Genomic DNA, 16,613 nt, shown 5'->3' with positions numbered 1-16,613 from the left:
CCTAACAGTCGCTGGCACACATGACCTATTAAGTTAATACTTGTCAAATGTCTGACTGGGGAATTGACATTAATACAGTGAGTTTTGCTATTTTATGACTAAGTAAACAGATGTTGAGATATTAAATAAATTGTCCAAGTTTGACAATGGAGGGAGGCTGACTTTTAATCTAGGATGGTCTTAGTTTGAGGCTCATTTATTTTAGGTATTTTTACTTCGAATGAATCATTCATAGCTTATTTCTTATACGTAAACATCTATAATTCTTGTAACAGAGATCAGGGATATTATAGTTCCCAGTAAAGGTTTAAGTTATTTAGTCATTACTTGGCACTGAGTTAAAAATACATCTAGGAATTGTCATCATATATATCAGAGGAGGGTACCATCTGATGTAATAATCTTTAAATTGTTAGAGGACCCTATTCTTTACAATTAAAATGCTTTGCTTATGAAAGAGAAGCCGGGTGAATAGCACTCCTACTACATTAATGTCTACAAAGGTGTTTGTGCTGAGGTACCACATGTTGCACTTCTACAAACCCTTGAATTTGTTTTCTCGTGCTAATATTATGAGCTATGTACTATATGTCAAGTTATCAGAAGGCATTAACATTTTTATAACTTTTATGCAGTACTCTTTAAAGAATAAATATTCTCTTTAAAGAATAAATAAAGAATAAATGCACAGGATATTTAATAAACATCAGTTCCATAGGCACTTACTTCGTTAAGAATTTCCCCAGTATATTCAGGCCTCATTTTCTATCATTCTATTTATCTTGGAATCAGTCTTTTGAAGAAGTTGAAAAATGGGAGAAATAACTAACACTTTATAGGAGTCAGTTCCTGACCCCAAAATTTCATAATTAACTTATTTAGTGGCCATAACCTCCCTACAGCTTAGATCTATTATTATTCACATTTTGCAGATGTGGAACTGGAGCACATGGAGGGTAAGTGATCTGCTCAAGGCCACAAAGCCAGGAAGTAGCAGAGCGAGGGGCTATGAATTTGAGCAGATGGTCTCCAGAACCCCTGGCTCTCTGGAAAGTGGGCTCAGAACTTCAATACCTTTTTCCTTTTTTTAGATGATAACAGGAGCAAAAGCCAAGCTGAACATTGTCTTATTTCTGTCTAAGGGATTTACTGAGATGCATCTTGAAATTCCTGAAGAATTGGTAATTATTTTGTCATTTTTATAATGGGGTGTGAAAGGTCATTTTCTGGAAGGTTTGGGCATTGGCTTGGTTCAGAGTGGTGGAGAAATAGATAAAAAATGATCAACAAGATGTACTTATGATTGAAAGCTGAGGTTGGACAACTTTTTCTGTAAAGGGCCAGAGAGTAAAAGTTTTAGGCTTATGGACCATATGGTCTCTGCCATAACTACTCAACTCTAACATTTTAGCTTGTAACAGCAACAGACAGAACATGAATGAGTGAGGAAGGCTGTGTTCCAAGAGAACTTCATTTACCCAAGGAAGTGGTGGGCCAGATAGAGCCTTTGGGAACTAGTCTGCCTACCCCTGTTCTGCTCCACCCCATTTGCATGGTATGAAGTAGACTGGTGTTTTAGAGTATGGACTCCCAAGTATGTTGTGAATTTGAACTCTTGCTCAGGTACTTACTTACTAGATATTCTTAGGTGAGATACTTCACCAGCCTTTTCCTTAGCTTCCCATTTGAAAAGTGGGAAGAATAGCCATTCATACGGTATTTTTTGTTTTGAGAATTAAGTAAGTAAACACATGTGAAGAACTTAGAATAGTGTTAGACGCATAATGAAACTCAGTGAACCTTATCATAGTGGAGAGAGGCAGGGTCTCTGAAGCCAGCCTGCCCAGACTGGCTTCAGAGACCCTGACTAGACTATTGACTATTGGCCTAGAACTTAATTTACTAGCAAATCTCATTGACAATCTCTATAGCCTCAATTTCCTTACTTGTGAAAAGGAAGGGATTTATAAAGGTGTTGTGTTGTTAGGATAAGTTGGTATGTGTAAAGTAGTTGGGACGACATCTAAATATGGTCAGCTTTCCATAAATATTGGCTACTGTTACTATTGAACATTATTGGACTTCATTGCACCTGGCCCTTCATGAAGTTAACTTTTATAATCGATACATGCCTCTTTTATTTTTTCTTTTTACTACTGCACCTGTGGCATATGGAAGTTCCTGGGATATGGGTCAAATCAGGGCTGCAGCTGAGGCCTATGCCACATCCATGATAACTCCAGCTTCTTAACACACTGAGGGAGGCCAGGGATTAAACCTGCATCCTCATAGACACTACACAGGTTCAATAACTTAACTCTCTGAGCCATAACAAAAACTCCATAATACATGACTCTTTTAAAAAGCATTAAGTAGGAGTTTCCATCATGGCTCTGTGGTTAACAAACCCGACTAGTATCCATGAGGATGTTGGATCGATCCCTGGCCTTGCTCAGTGGGTTAAGGATCTGGCGTTGCTGTCAGCTGTGGTGTAGGCCGACAGCTACACTTCTGATTTGACCCCTAGCTTGGGAACCTCTATATGCTGTGTGTGTGGCCCTAAAAAAGACAAAAGACAAAAAAAAAGCACAAGTAAACACAAGTAGTAAATTCTGTTCTTAAAATTATAAATATTTAGAGAAAATAAAAAGGAAAAGGATTTTTCCACATGGTTTTGATAGATACGAGACATTGTTGGACTTTAGCTGATGTTAAATCCTCTGATAAAAAAATGCAGCCCCCACAATGAATACTTTCACACATGAACATAAGGCAGCTTTGTGACTGTCTCTTTCATAATGTGGCTTTTAGGAATGCATTGAGGGAAACAGTGGACAGTATGGACACACTGACTCCTATCCCTGCCATCATGTGTACAACTGGCATCAGGCAGTTGCTGGTTCCTGGGAACTGGCTCTACGAGGCTCTGGGTATGGTGAGATGAAGACAACACAGTTTCTCTTCTCATGTTCTGTCTTCAAATAGATGTCCCTCTTGTAACAACCAAAAATGACTTTCATTCTCAAAGATGTCTTCCTGAAGTTCTAATTAATAAGAATAATGAGCACTTACTTAATATCTTCCTGGCACCTGCCTGAAGTGCTGCAAAGTCATTTTACTTTAAACTTTGAATATAACCTTTCTGCTTCCCTTTAACTTACTATTAATTATAATTGCAAGATTCAAAGACAAAGGCCCTGTCACCTCACTCCCAAGTTAATAAGCTTGTGATTACGGTGAAAATAGTACAGGAAAACATCTAAAGGATTCAAAAAAAGAAAATGTGGGTGAATGCTAGTCCTGCTTCTTAATCAAGTCATGTCCTCATGAAGTATCCATAAAATGTTTTGTTAAACAATACACCAGGCAGGTTACATAAAGTATGTTCTATCATAGATTTTTCTCTCTTTTATAATAGGACACATCCCTTACAATAGACCACATGATATATACTTCAAAAGCTCTCCTCTCTAATTGAAATTGTTCTTTCCAGTAGTGGCATTACACAAGGATATTTTGGAGGGAATGTGTGTAGGTGTATGGTGAACACTATTAATTATCAGTGGAGTCACTGACATAAGCACCACTGTTAGAGTTTTCAAAGAGAAGAATATTAATCCAAAAAAAGATCGTCACAAGAAAAACTAATTAGATACCCCTGTCTTCACTTTAGGTTATTCAGCATTGTAAATGTTTCCTTCACTTCAGTTTGCAGGTTCTAATTATTTCCAACATGGAAGATGCACAGTGGGTTGAAAATGAATCAATATCAAAATGTGTTTCCCATGAACAGTAGGTAGCCACTTATCTACTCATCCTCAAAGACAGCAAACACTCACACATTGCATATGCTTTTATCCACTTTTCCACGACAAATATGTATAAAGGATTTCTCTGACATTGCTCAGCTAATAGTTGCCTCTTATGTGTGGTTGTGCACCAGGATTTACAGATATTCTAACATGTAACTTTTACTCATTTCAATAAATATGGCTAAGAGCCTATGATGCAGTCTGCAAAACAGATAAAGACGTCACTCTCAGGGAGCTTACATATGAATGTGGAGAAACAAATGGTAGCAATAAAATGAGCGACTGTAGGAAATACACAATAGGACAAAGATGTGGAAGAGAACATTGTTTTCAATGAGGTGGTAACTGAAGTCCTCATTGACTGGCAAGCTGAAATCTGAATGGCAAGAAGGAAAAAGCATCTTTAGGACCATGTAGGGGCAGGTAGGTTCGGGTACAGGTGACTGCACATGCACAAGTGCAGAGGTTCAAAGGAGTCAGTGTATTCAAAGGACAAAGAAGGCCAGGGTGACTACAGAGAGTGGCAAGGATTGTATTAAGGATAAATGAGAATCAGGTGGAAAAAAAGGACTAGATCACTTGGAGCCTCACAGTCTGAGAAAAGAAGACTGAAATTTATTCTAAAATCACTGCATGGCTTTAAGTAAGAGATTGATATATGAATGATGTTTATTCAAAAGATCTCTCTAGCTCCTGTGTAGAAATGAAAAAGTGAGGAGTGAGAGGAAAAAAAAATTAGTTAGGAGTGCACAGTAGTAACTTGAATTATGGCTTTATATCCATTTAACATATAGCTCCTCATTATTATGACAGATGTCACTTTAGTATATTAACATTTTTTGCTGTTATCTTCAGGAAAAGGCAACTCATAGTTCTTCTCACCAATAAAGAATATTAAATAATTAGATGTATTTTTAAAAGTGTCAAAGCAAAATGGATTAAAAGCCATAAACCAAGGGTGTGCACAAAACAAAAAATTAAAAATCTGTCAAAATAAGATATCAGGTCTCATTCTTTTCTAGGAATCAGCTAAAAGTGTGAAAATATGAAATCTTAATAATTTACTGGCACTTAATTTTAATTTTCTTTTATATAACGATTTATACTTTTTTCATTATAACTGGTTTAAAGTCTTCTGTCAATTTTCTACTGTACAGCACAGTGACCCAGTTACAAATCTATGTATACATTCTTTTTTCTCACATTATCATGCTCCATCATAAGTGACTAGACATAGTTGCCAGTGCCACACAGCAGGATCTCATTGTTTATCCATTCTGAAGGCAATAGTCTGCATCTATTAACCCCAAGCTCCCACTCCATCTCACTCCCTCCCCTTCCCCTTGGCAACCACAAGGTATTCTCCAAGTCCATGAGTTTCTTTTCTGTGGAAAGGTTCATCTGTGCCATATATAAGATTGCAGATATAATTGATATCATGTGGTATTTATCTTTGTCTTTCTGACTTACTTCACTTAGTATGAGAGTCTCTAGTTTCATACATGTTGCTACAAATGGCATTATTTTGTTCTTTTTATGGCTGAGTAGTATTCCATTGTGTACATATGCCACATCTTCATAATCCATTCATCTGTCAATGGACATTTGGGTTGTTTCCGTGTCTTTGCTATTGTGAATAGTGCTGCAATGAATGTGTGGGTGCATGTGTCTTTTTCAAGGAAAGTTTTATCCAGACATATGCCCAGGAGTGGGATTGCTGGATCATATGGTAGTTCTATGTATAGTTTTGTAAGGTACCTCGATACTGTTCTCCATAGTGGCTGTACCAGCTTACATTCCCACCAACAGTGCAGGAGGGTTCCCTTTTCTCCACACCCCCTCCAGCTTTTGCTATTTGTGGACTTATTAATGATGGCCATTCTGACTGGTGTGAAGTGGTATCTCATGGTAGTTTAGATCTGCATTTATCTAATAATAGGGATGTTGAGCATTTTCTCACGGTCTTGTGGCCCATCTGTATTATCTTCTTTAGAGAAATGTCTATTCAGGTCTTTTGCCCATTTTTCCATTGGGTTGTTGGCTTTCTTGCTATTGAGTTGTATAAGTTGTTTGTATATTTTAGAGATTAAGCCCTTGTCAATTGCATCATTTGAAACTATCTTCACCCATTCTGTACATTGTCTTTCTGTTTTCTTTCTGGTTTCCTTTGCTATGCAAAAGCTTGTCAGTTTGATCAAGTCCCATTGGCTTATTTTTGCTTTTATTTCTGTTGCTTTGGGAAACTGACCTGAGAAAACATTTGTAAGGTTGATGTCAGAGAATGTTTTGCCTATATTCTCTTCTAGGAGTTTAATGGGTCTTGTCTTAATGTTTAAGTCTTTATGCCATTTTGAGTTTATTTTTGTGCATGGTGTGAGGGTGTGTTCTAGTTTCACTGATCTGCATGCAGCTGTCCAGGATTCCCAGCAATACTTGCTGAAAAAAGACTGTCTTTTTCCCATTTTATATTCTTGCCTCCTTTGTCAAAGATTAATTGACCATAGGTATCAGGGTTTATTTCTGGGTTCTCTATTTTGTTCCTTTGGTCTGTATGTCCGTTCTGGTATCACTACCACACTGTCTTGTTTACTGTGGCTTTATCGTATTGCCTGAAGTCTGGGAGAGTTATGCCTCCTGCTTGGTTTCTGTTCCTCAGGATTGCTTTGGCAATTCTGGGTCTCTTGTGATTCCATATGAATTTTTGGATTGTTTGTTCTATTTCTGTGCAAAATGTCATGGGTAATTTGATAGAGTTAGCATTGAATCTGTAGATTGCTTTGGGTAGTATGGCCATTTTTGCAATGTTAATTTTTCCAACCCAAGAACATGGAATCTTTTTCCATTTCTTCACATCATCTTTAATTTCCTTGATGAATGTCTTACAGTTCTCAGCATATAAGTCTTTCACCTCCTTGGTCAGGTTTATTCACAGGTATTTGATTTTTTGGGGGTGCTATTTTAAAAGGTATATGATTTTTGAATTCCTTTTCTAATATTTCATTGTTAGTATACAGAAATGAACTGATTTCTAAATGTTAATTTTATATCCTGCTACTTTGCTGCATTTGTTGATCAGTTCAAGTAGTTTTTGGGTTGAGTCCTTAAGGTTTTTTATATATAATATCATGTCATCTGCATACAGTGACAGTTTTACCTCTTCTCTTCCAATTTGGATGCCTTTTATTTCTTTTGTTTGTCTGATTGCTGTGTCTAGGACTTCCAATACTATGTTGAATAACAGTGGTGAGAGTGGGCATCCTTGTCTTGTTCCAGATTTTAGTGGGAAGGCTTTCAGCTTTTCTCCATTGAGTATTATGTTTGCTGTGGGTTTGTCATAAATGGCTTTTATTATGTTAAGCTATGTTCCCTCTATACCCACTTTGGTCAGAGTTCCGATCATGAATGGATGTTGGACTTTGTCAAATGCTTTTTCTGCATCTATTGAGATGATCATGTGGTTTTTGTCTTTTCTGTTGTTAATGTGGTATATGACGTTGATTGATTTGCATATGTTGAACCATCCTTGTGAACCTGGGATGAATCCCACCTGGTCATGGTGTATGATCTTTTTTATATGTTTTTGGATTTGGTTGGCTAAAATTTTGTTGAGAATTTTTGCATCTATATTCATGAAAGATATTGGCCTGAAGTTTTTTTTTTTTAATTTTAAAGTATAGTTTATTTTTTAATATTACTCATGAATTTATTACATTTATAATTGTGCAATGATCATCATGACCCAATTTTATATTCCATCCCAAACCCTTAGTGTATCCCCGCTACCCCAAAATCTACCTCATTTGGAAACCATAAGCTTTTCAAAGTCTGAGTCAGTATCTGTTCTGCAAAGTTCATTGTATCTTTGTTTATATTCCACATGAAAGTGATAGCATATGATATTGGTATCTCATTGTCTGACTGACTTCACTTAGAATGATAATTTCTAGGTCCATCCATATTGCTAAAAATTCTGTTATTTCATTCCTTTTAATGGCTTAGTAATATTCCATTGTGTATATGTACCACATCTTTATCGACTCCTCTAGTGATGGACATTTAGGTTGCTTCCATGTCTTGGCTATTGAAAATAGTGCTGCAATGAACATTGGAGTACATGTGTCTTTGTGAGTTGTGGTTTTCTCTGCATAGATGTGCAGGAGTGGGATTGCTGGATCAAATGGTGGTTCTATTTTTAGTTTTCTGAGGAATTTCCATACTATTTTCCACAGTGGCTGCACCAATTTACAATCCCCCCAACAGTGTAAAAGGGTTCCTTTTTCTCCACACCCTCTCCAGCATTTATTGTTTGTAGACTTTTTGATGATGGTCATTCTGGCCGATGTAAGGTGGTCCCTCATAGTGGTTTTGATTTGCATTTCTCTAATAATGAGTGATGCTGAACATCTTTTCATGTGTTTTTTGGCCATCCATTTGTCTTCTTTGCAGAATTGTCTGTTTAGATCTTCTGCCCATTTTTTGACGGGGTTATTTGTTTTTTGGTATGGAGCTACAGAAGGTGTTTATAAATTTTGGAAATGAATCCCTGTCAGTTGATTCATTGGCAAAGATTTTCTCCCATTCTGTGGGTTGTCTTTTCGTGTTGTTTAGGGTTTCCTTTGCTATGCAGAAATTTTTACGTTTGATTAAATCCCATTTGTTTGTTTTTGTTTTTACTGTCATTACTCTAAGAGGTGGATCTGAGATGTTGCTGTCATTTTTGTCAGAGAGTGTTTGGCCTATGTTTTCCTCTAAGTTTTGTAGTGTCTGGTCTTATATCCAGGTCTTTAATCCATTTTGAGTTTATTTGTGTGTATGGTGTTTGGGAGTGTTCTAATTTCATTCTTTTCCATGTGGCTGTCCAGTTTTCCCAGCACCACTTATTGAACAGGCTGTCCTTTCTCCATTGTATATTCTTGGCTCCTTTGTCACAGATTAGTGGGCTGTAGGTATGTGGGTTTAATTCTGGACTTTCTATCTTGTTCCACTGATCTATATGTCTGTCTTTGTGCCAGTACTACACAGTTTTGATGATTGTTGCTTTGTAGTCTAGTCTGAAGTCCAGGAGCCTGATTCCTCCAGCTCCATTGTTCTTTTTCATGATGTCTTTGGCTATTCTGGGTCTTTTGTGCTTCCAAACAAATTTTAAGATATTTTTTTCAAGTTCTGTGAAAAATGTCCTTGGTAATTTGATAGGGATTGCACTGAATCTGTAGATTGCCTTGGGTAGTATATTCATTTTGATAATATTGACTCTTCCAATCCAAGAGCATGGTATGTCTTTCCATCTATTTGTGTCATCTTTGATTTCTTTCATCAGTGTCTTATAGTTTTCAGAATATGGGTCTTTTGTCTCTTTAGGTAGGTTTACTCCTAGGTATTTTATTCTTTTGGATGTGATGGTAAACGGGATTGCTTCCCTAATTTCTCTTTCTGCTCTTTCATTGTTAGTGTATAGAAATGCTGTCAATTTCTGTGTATTAATTTTGTATCCTGTGACTTTGCCAAATTCATTAATGAGCTCCAACAGTTTTCTGTTAGAGTCTTTAGGATTCTCTAGGTATAGTATCATGTCATCTGCAAATAGTGATAGTTTTACTTCTTCCTTTCCAATTTGGATTCCTTTTATTTCTTTAAATTCTCTCATTGCTGTGGCTAGGACTTCCAAAACTATGTTGAAGAGTAGTGGCCAGAGCAGACATCCTTGTTATAGTTTTCTTTTTTGGTGATATCTTTGGTTTCGAAATTAGGGTGATGGTGGTGTCATAGAATGTCTTTGGGAGTGTTCCTTCTTCTTTTGAAAAAGTTTAAGGAGGATGGGTAATGAGTTCCTCTTTTTATGTTTGGTAGTATTGGCCTGTGGAGCCATCTGGTCCTGGACTTTTATTTGTAAGGAGTTTTTTTTATGACATTCAATTTCATTTCTAGTGATCGGTCTGTTCAGTTGATCTATTTCTTCTTGATTCAGTTTTGGCAGGATATAAGTCTCTAGAAATTTGTCCATTTCTTGTGGGTTGTTAAATTTGTTGGAGTACAAATTTTCATAGTATTCTCTCTTGGGTTTTTGTTTTGTTTTGTATTTCTGTACTATCCATTGTGACTTCTTTTTCTTCATTTCTTATTTTGTTTATTTGGGGTTTTTTCTCTCCTCTTCTGGTGAGTCTAGCCATTGGTATGTCATTTTGTTTATCTTTTCAAAGAACCAGCCCTTTGTTTTATTTATTTTTTTCTATTTTTTAATCTCTATTTTATTGCTTTCCTCTCTGATCTTTATGATTTCCTTCCTTCTGCTGACTTTAGGTTTTGCTTGTTCTACTTTTCTAATTTATTTAGGTGGTGGGTTAAGTTGTCAATTTGAGATTTTTTTTCTTTTTTGAGGAAGGCCTGTATTGCTATGAACTTCCCTCTGAGCACTGCTTTTATGGCATCACATAGATTTTGAGAGGTTGTGTCTTTATTATCATTTGTCTTGAGGTATTTTTTAATTTCCTTCTTGATTTCCTCATAGACCCATTGGTTTTTTAGAAGCATGTTTTTCAGTCTCCATGTAGTAAGTTTTTATCTAATTTCTTTTCCTGTGGTTGATTTCTAGTTTCATGCTATTATGGTCAGAGAAGATACTTGAAATAATTTCTATAATCTTAATTTTGTTGAGGTTAGCTTTGTGCCCCAGTATGTGATTGATCCTTGAGAATGTTCCATGTGCACTTGAGAAGTATTTGTATTCTGATTTTTTTGGATGTAACTTCCTGAAAATGTCAATTAAATATAACTTTTCTATCCTTTAGGATCTCTGTTACTTTATTGATTTTCTGTCTAAAGGATCTGTCCATTGACGTGAGTGGGGTGTTAAAGTCTCCTACCCTTATTGTATTCCCATCAATTTCTCCTTTTATGTCTGTTAGTATTTGTTGGAGGTATCTGGGTGTTTCTATATTAGGGGTAGATATATTGACAATTGTAATATTCTCTTCTTGAATGGATCCTTTAACCATTAAATAGTGTTCTTCTTTGTCTTTCTTTATGGGCTTCATTTTAAAGTCACTTTTGTCTGATATGAGTACTGTAAGTCCTGCTTTCCTGTCTTGTCCATTGGCATGAAATATCTTTTCCCATCCTCTGACTTTCAATCTGTATGTGTCCTTTGCCCTAAGATGAGTGTCTTGTAGACAGCAGATTGAAGGGGTTTTTTTGTTTTGTTTTGTTTTTAACCCAATCTGCCATTCTGTGTCTTTTGATTGGAGCATTCAGTCCATTGGCATTTAAGGTGATTATATGGAATCTAATATACAAGACAAATGAAACTTTCCACAGAAAAGTTAATCATGGACTGGGATAATAGACTTCTGGTTGCCAAGGGGGAGAGGGAGGGAGTGGGATGGATGGGAGCTTGGGGTTTGTAGATGCAAATTATTGCCTTTGGAATGGATTAGCAATGATATCCTGCTGTTTAGAACTGGGAACTATGTCTAGTCACGTATTATGGAGCATGAAAATGTGAGAAAAAAGAATGTATACATGTATGTGTAACTGGGTCACCATGCTGTACAGTAGAAAACAAAGTATTGGGGAAATAACAATAAAAATTAAAAATAAAAAAAGATATGTATTTATTTCCATTTTAAACGTTGTTTTCCAGTAGATTCTGTTTCTCTTTTCTTCCTTTCTTTTTTTGGTTGGATGAATTCCATTTATTTTATGCTTGAGCACTTTTCTTTTTAGTTTTTGTGAATGTAATATTCAGTTTAGATTTGGGTGGCCCTGTTTTTTAAGTATGTTAACCCCTTCCTATATCTGCTTGCTTTAGCCTGATAATCATATAGGCTCAAAGTCATCATCAGAATAAAAAAAAAATCTAATTTTCTTACTTTCCTTCCCCACATTCTATGATTTTGACTTTTTTTTAAAACATGTTCATGTTTAGACCTGTATGCTGGCTTATTTAAGTGATTGCTTTCCAATTGTGGTTTCCTACATCCTAGTTCTTCTTACTTCTTTTTTTTTTTTAATTTTAGAAGCCCTTTTAGTATTTCTTTTACAGTGGGTTTAGTATTGTATACTCCATTAGCTTTTGTTTGTTGGAGAAATTCTTTACTTCCCCTTCTATTTTAAATGATATTCTTGCTGGATAGATTATTCTAGGTTGCATTTTTTTTCCTTTCAGAACTTTAAATATATCTTGCCACTCCCTCTGGCCTGTAGCGTATCTGTAGAGAAACCAGCTGATAGCTTTATGGAGGTTCCCTTATAATTAATGCTTTGCTTTTCTCTTGCTGCCTTTAGAATCCTCTCTTTAACTTTTGCCATTTTTATTATAATATGTCTTGGTGTGGTCCTATTTGGGATCAACTTGTTTGGGGCCCTCTGTGCTTCCTGTATCTTGATATCAGTTTCCTTTAGATTTGGAAAGTTTTTGGCCATAATTTCTTCAAATATATTTTCAATCTCCTTTTCTTTTTCTTCTCTTTCTGGAACTCCTATTAGGCGTAGATTGGCCCGCTTTATATTATCCCATACATCACTTATATTGCTTTCATGTTTTTTCATTTAGTTTTCTGTCTGCTGTCCTGATTGGGTGATTTCTAATATTCTATCTTCCCTGTCACTAATACATTCCTCTGCATTACTCATTCTGTTCTTTATTGCCTTTAGCTCAGTTTACATCTCTACAAATGAATTTCCAAGTTTTTCTTGTCTCCTCATATTTTTCTAGTTCCTTTCTAAAGGAATCTGCATTAGTGTTCATATCCTCTGTTAATTCCTTGATATTCAGCCTTAATTCCTTTAGTATTTTCACTATCTCCCTTTTGAACTCAATGTCTGTCAGACTGCAGAAGTCATTTCATTATTGACTGCTTTAGGTGAATTCTCCTGTTCCTTTAACTGGGAATCATTTCTGAGCTTCTTCATCTTGCTTATGTTTTTCTTTTTCTGTGAGTTTGGGGAAGCCAAATTGTAATCTTGTAAGGCTACTTCTATGCAAGAGCACCCCTTTGTATTTTTTTGGGGGGGGTTATATTTATTTTTGGTGTGGGAGTTTAAATATTTGCTGTATCTTTCTTTGGTATGAGCAGGCTGTTATCCTCAGAATGCTCAGTGTGTTTTCTGGGAGAAGGAGGCAATGGGCAGGGCCACCAGTCAATGCCTGGTTAGTAGGCTCTCAACAGCCACAAGGACCTGCAGGAAGGTGGCACAGGCTACTCCTAGTTGCAGGGCCTTGGGAAGTAGTAATTATCTCTAGGCAGATCTACAAGGTGACCAGAGCATTTGGCATTAGCAGCAGCAGTGAGCATGAGTTTCCGGGGGAGTGAGAGCAACAACAGCTAGTGTTTGATTGCAGTGCCCTCCTATGAGGTGACTGGAACTGCAGGTGGTGCCTGTTCAGTGACCCCTAGTGGTAGTGGGCCATGACCACCTCTGGAGTCAGTGATAACTGTGCTGGCTTGCCTCTGCCATCTGTAGATCTCCCATGAAGCAACCCATCTCACTTAGCCCACATAGGAGGTACTGCACAGGCTGATCCTAGTTTCAGGATCCTGGGAAGTGACAGAGATCAGGCATAAGGGTACTACCCAGAGCATTCAGCAGTGGCAGCAGTAAGGCTGGTGTGTTCCCAGGGGTGTGAGAGCACCAGCAGGTGTTGCTTGGTCACAATGCCCTCCTCTGTGATGCCCTTGAAGTGACTGGGGCTGCAAGTGGTGCCGTTCACAGACCCCTAGTGGTGGCAGGCCAATCCCACCTCTGGGGCCAGAGATAACTGTGGTAGTTTGCCCCCACTTCCTGTAGACCATGCAAGAAGCACCTCATCCTGCTTATCCCCCACAGTTGGTGCTGTACAAGCTGCTCCTAATTGCAGGTTCCTGGGAAGAGACAGTGATCAAGCATCTGGGCACTGCCCAGAGCATTTGGCAGTGGCAACAGCAGGGCAGTTGTGCTCCTGGGGAGCGAGAGCAACAACAGGTGGTGTTCCATTGCAATGTCCTTCTCTGTGGTGCCCTCTGAGGTGATTTTTATTCAGGTATTCCCAGTGACAGTGGGCCACGGCCACCTCTAGAGTCAGAGATAACTGTGGTGGTTTGCCGCTGCCACCTGCAGACTATGCAAGAAGCACCTTGTCCACTCCTACACAGGAGGTGCTGTACCAGCTGCTCCTAGTTGTAGGGTCTTAGGAAGGGACAGTGATCAAATGTCTGGGCACTGCAGTGACAGGTGTGTTCCCAGGGGAGTAAGAGCAATATGTATGGTGCTTGATAGGCACCATGTTGCACTTAGCCCCCTGATGCACTTAGCCAACACAAGAGGTACCTGGCCACTGGTAGCATGCACAAGAAGTGCCCAGTCTCCCATAAATGAGCAAGAGGCTTCTCACCACCTGCAGCCTGTGCCAGAGCTGCCAGTCTCCTGTAAACTAGCAAGTGGCTTCTTGCCACCCATAGCCTGTGCCAGAGCAGCCTTGTCTCCTGCAAATTAGCGAGTGGCTTCTCACTGCCCATAGCCAGCACCAGAGCTGCCTGGTCTCCCGTAGACTACCAAGTGGCTTTTTGCTACCTGCAGCCTTTGCCAGAGGTGCCCGATCTCCCATAGATTAGTGAGTGGGTTCTTGCTGCCCATGGCCTCCATCAGAGCCATTCAATTCTTTGAGAGCCCACAGACATGCATGCGTGCTCAGGACAGGGAGTTTCCTGTGGCGATCCACCCCACCTCCTCTCACCCTCCCAAACAATGGTGCCTTGCCTCTTCTGTGGGTCTGGACCTTCTCCTGGGTTCCCTCTGCTGTAGCATTCCACCCCCAGCCCATAGCTCCCCCTGCCCATGGTGCACTGCACCTTAGCCCCTTAGGCTGTCTCCACACCACCAAGCCCAGTCCTCTCCCCAGGATCTCCAGAGCCTAAGTCTCAGTGGCCAGCCCCTGCCAAAGCATCTCAGGCTGTAGTGTCTGAGCCAGGGATTCAGATGATCTGTGTAGCTTTCACTCTGTTTTGCCATTCTCAGTTCAGCTGCTGCACTTTTCTTGGCAACTTTGAGGTCCCTCTGACCCAGCTGATCTTTCCATCAGGTGGCTTCCCAGGATATGGGTTCCTTTTCTCCTTCACAGCTCCCTCTCAGGAATGCTAGTCCCATCCTGATTCTCTTTTCTCTCTCTTTTATTTTTTCCTTTGTTCTACCCAGTTATGTCAAGAGTTTCTTGCCCTTTTTGGAGGTTTAAGTTCTTATGCCAGCATTCCACTGATGTTCTGTGTGAGTTCTTTTACATGCAGATGTGTTTTTTTGATGTGTTTGTGAGGAGAAGGTGAGTGCAACCTCTTACTTCTCCGTCATCTTGCTCCGCCTCCTTCTTCCCTGGCACTTTAAGTTTAAAAACGTAATATCAATTTTGTTCAGAGCTCTATAGGATGTATATTGTCAGGATCTGGAAAGTAATATCTCTCTTTCACTTTTACTAAATAGGTGAGGCATTTTCACAGTTCGTGGCTTAATACCGTCCCAGAGGATTGTCATAAAGACCAACATTTCCTCTTTATTTTCCTTGTGCAGTGTTCTTCCAGCCTCATATGGACCGTAAACTTGGAGTGGGATGTAGTACCAAATAGTCTTCCCCTTGCCTTGCTACCTGGCTGGTAGTACTAATCCAAGTCAGGGGCAAGATAAGAGGCAGGAGAGGTTGTATGTGTGTTCTGGCTCATTTATATGGCAATGCTATTTTCCTTACTTTTTCTATATACTAACAGAAATGCTCCATTGAAATTGTAGATTTGTATTTTTAAAAGAAAAAAAATCCCCTCAATACATATACAAATGTAAAGATTTTCCACTGACACTCGACTCAAATATCATATGAAAAGTCAATATATACCTAATATGCAACCTAATAATTTGGAAAATACACTATCATATCATCCCCCATTAGTACTACTGGCTGGATATCTTTGTTTCATGGAGTGATTGGTGCACAAGATTGGCCATTTCCCAGATGAAAATTCTTAAGATCATGGCCTTTAAGAAGTCTTTTTTTTTTGTCTTTTTAGGGCCACACCTGGGGCATAGGGAGGTTCCCAGTCTAGGGGCCAAATATAACAGACCATTGCAACTCAGGATCCAAGCCATGTCTGAGACCTACACCGTAACTCATGACAATGACAGATCCTTAACCCACTGAGCAAGTCAGGGATCAAACCTATGTCCTCATGGATACTAGTCAGGTTCATTAACCACTGAACCACAATGGGAACTCTAAAGAAAAGTCATTTAAATGTATTATGTTTCTGTTTTCTCATATAAATATGTGATATCATTTATCTTGCTCCCTCACCTCCTTCTCATTCTGTTTTATTTATTAAACAAAACTTAGGAAAATATATTCTTAAGCTAAACAATATAACTTCCATCTTCTCTAGATGTTGTTCTAATATTAAAAAGAAAGACCATTTCAAAATCCACAGAGTCAACTAGATGAAATTTATAAACTCCAAAGACAGGGGAAGATAGGCAGCACTAGTGGAAAAAAGAAGATCAAGGAAATAGATTAACTACTTCCAGATTTATGAAAATAATTCCTGGAAGCTTCCTGCTACCTTAGTAGCTGAACATTTTATGCTACATAGTTTTATACACACTGTGTTTCATGTTATGCAATTGCTGTAGTTCTTTATGGTTTAACAGTTTTGAAAAGTTTCATTACACATTTATGTTCTTAGGAAACCTATTTCAATAATAAAGTTTATTTGGTTATTTCATGTTTCAGCAATCTATGAGAATTCTGTATAGCTATGAATATAAAAATTTTCCATTTTGCATCTTCTTAGT

Source organism: Phacochoerus africanus, chromosome 3 (genome assembly GCF_016906955.1).
Source record: "Phacochoerus africanus isolate WHEZ1 chromosome 3, ROS_Pafr_v1, whole genome shotgun sequence".
Classification (NCBI taxonomy): domain Eukaryota; kingdom Metazoa; phylum Chordata; class Mammalia; order Artiodactyla; family Suidae; genus Phacochoerus; species Phacochoerus africanus.
This window is presented reverse-complemented; position numbering follows the sequence as displayed.